The sequence below is a fragment of the Onychomys torridus genome, chromosome 23 (assembly GCF_903995425.1).
Source record: "Onychomys torridus chromosome 23, mOncTor1.1, whole genome shotgun sequence".
NCBI lineage: Eukaryota > Metazoa > Chordata > Mammalia > Rodentia > Cricetidae > Onychomys > Onychomys torridus.
The window spans coordinates 62013747-62016767 of NC_050465.1; the positions used below are offsets into that span (position 1 = coordinate 62013747).

At 43.3% G+C, this 3021-nt stretch overlaps 1 pseudogene; it reads left to right on the plus strand.

The window, feature by feature from the left end:
* Nucleotides 1–752: 752 nt before the first annotated feature.
* On the plus strand, nucleotides 753–1710 carry LOC118573042 (annotated as a pseudogene).
* Nucleotides 1711–3021: the final 1311 nt, after the last annotated feature.

Below are 3021 nucleotides of genomic sequence, written 5' to 3' on the forward strand. Positions count from 1 at the left end.
TGTGTGTGTGTGTGTGTGCACGCGTGTGCATTCCAGTGCATGTGGAAGCCAGAAGTCCACCCCCCATTCTCATCCTTCAGGCACCACTCACCTCCTGTTGACCTAAGTTTGTCAAGTAGGCTAGGTTAGTCACTGAGCCCTAGGGAGCCACCTCTGTCCACCTCCCCAGTGCTTCCGTGACATGCACATGCTCCACACTTGACCTTTTTCAAAATATGGGATTGAACTGAAGGGACTGAACTCTCACATTTTCACTCTTGCTAGGAAAGCATTTTGCTGACCGAGGAGTCACACCAGCACCCACAGATGATTTTGCAAACTTTTATTCACTTTACTTTTGAAGTAGTTAAAACTTTAAATATAATGAGTGACTGAGCATTGTGACATATTCCTTTAATCTCAAAACTCAGGAGGCAGAAGCAGGTGGATCTCTGAGAGTTTGAAGCCAGCCTGGTCAACATAGAGAGTTCTAGAACAGCCAGTACTACATGGAAATATCTTGTCCCCCCCAAAAAAAAAATTTAAAAAAAAATATTTTTAAATATTCATTGGGGAATGTAAGAGTGTAAAGTTCACTAAGAATGACTGTAGTCTCTGCCAGCAAGATTTAAGAACTGAAAAAAGAGACGCACAGACTATCGGAATTACCAGTAATATCAGAGGCTTTTTAACTCCAGCCACAAATTGCCATCGTGTGAGAAGCAGCTTTTAAGAATACTAGCCTTGAGGTCCCATGGTGGCTGGCCAGGGAAATGGTGGCTCCAGGAAAAAGCATAGCTTTGGGCAGGGGCAGAGGCAGCACAGAGGAGGATTTAGGACCTTCTGACCACAGCAAGGTGAAACAAATGGAGAAGAGAGATTCAGTTGCCACGTCCACAAATCAGACGAAGTGATTGACTCGTCCTGATTCCTCTGGCTTTAATCTGAAGCCATCTGAGGTTCTTCAGATAGAAGAACAGATGACAGATGATGAAATAAAAAAAAAAAAAGAGGTTTCGGCAGCTGCATCCTGACAAAAATGTTGGTTCATCTGGACAAAAATGGAGGCAGTGTTGACAGAGCACAGGAGGCTTTTGAAGCCGCAGACAAAGCTTAGAAGTTGCTACTAAATCAGGATGTGATTGAGGCAGAAAAAGAAAACGTGGCACACACTGTTAAAGAGCAGGGAAAACGAAGGAAGGAAGGAAGGAAGGAAGGAAGGAAGGAAGGAAGGAAGGAAGGAAGGAAGGAAGGAAGGAAGGGAAGTCTACAAGTGTAGAGGAAGATGATCCCGCACTGTTCCAACAGGCAGGCTACAGACCATGGAACTGTTTGCTGAGCTGGAAATTAAAAGGAAAGAGAGAGAGAGAAGCCAAAGAAATGCACGAAAGGAAAATGACAAGGAGGAGGGGAGGCCGAGACACGGGAAAAAGCCCAACAAGAATGGGGACGGCAGAAAAACTTGGAGAAAAGTCAGGATGGTGAAACTTTCCGGCAAATACAAAGGGAATGGAGGAGAAAGCGCGGACCTTCCTGTGGCCACCCAAACTAAGAACAGTGCCAGTGACCAGCAGGACGGCTGCAGACCCTTCCCCAGCTGTCTCTTCCTGCTTCAAGGACTCGTTCTTTCTCCACTACCCCCGCCCCAGCGTACAGCAGTGTTTGCTTTTTAATCTATTGCAATTTAATATCAATCAAAGTACTTCATTGTACGCTGAGAGGAGAGGCTAGGTCTAACCTTCCCCATCCTCCCCCACGGAACAACGAGGATTGGAAGGTGCCTTCTCTTCTCCTGCTGCCTTCTCTTCCCACAGCCTGTGACTTAATCTTTTGTATTTCACTGAATTGTGGTGGCTCAGAAGTCATGTATAGTGTGGAAATCCTCTGATGAGATGTCTTGCGCACAGTGGGGTTGCCATGACTCCAGACCAGCCTGGACCACCTTGGGAAGCCCCTTTGCTTGTTTCTGATGTGCCATCCTTGAAGCCCTAAATCCAATAGGTGAGGCATGTGGACTCACAGGGCAGTCACTTGACGCCCAAATGCCCTCTGGTGTTTGGCACAAGTCCTTCTGTTTGACTGACCAATCAGTCAGAGTGGCATAAGGCTCCCGGTGATTTAAACCTGTTCATTTTCCAAAGAGTTAGCCATGTTCCAAGCAGCCCCATTACGTCCTGAGTCATCTCCATTCATTATCGGCAATATTCTTTTATGTACAATAAAGTTCCATACCCAAAAGAAAAAAGAATACTAGCCTTGCACGTAGTTCACCTGAGAGAATTTGAGATGAAAATCAGTAAGTATAGGACTCAGATGTATTTTTTTCCCAAAAATGCCTCGGTAATTTTGATGTGTAACCAGAGTCGACAATGATTCTCATCTTCTGGAAAGTTTCCTTCATTCTCCTGAGATGAAACCAGAGAACACACAGATAAAAGCAGAAGATCTCTGGGGCTCAAAGCAGGAGAGCAGGAGAATTGGGTTCTAGACCCAAATTTGCTAAAAGTTAAGAAACTTAAACAATATACATTTCATTTCTTTTGAATCCATGTTCAAAAAAAAAAAAGGACTGCCCTAAACAAATAAAAATTTCTGATCTTTGTCTCAAGCTCTGTAAGTTAGGAATAAAAAGATGGAAATAATTCTTCTGTGGTCTACTAGCTGGCAGTTTTTTCTATAACACCATTTTCAATAGTGCAGTAGACTATACCCTTCTTATGGCTAACTTGTACTCAATTGACTTTATGAAAGAATGTAGTGTATGGCCAATTCTGAACAGTTATTTTAAATCACTGTTACTGTAACAGAAATGAATCAAGGTGGCCAATTGGCCTTATTGGGACTACATGTTCCCTGACAGATAAATGGCAGATACATTTCCAAATGTCATTGGTAAAGGGGGAATCTTACAAAAGTAATTTGTTTCTAAAGTACCTGCTGTCTCAGTTAACACCTCGGAAAAACATTAAGGATTTGGAATGTAACACTCATCAAATTACTCTCTCTATTACCTCACTTCTCAGACTCTTACCTACACCTCAA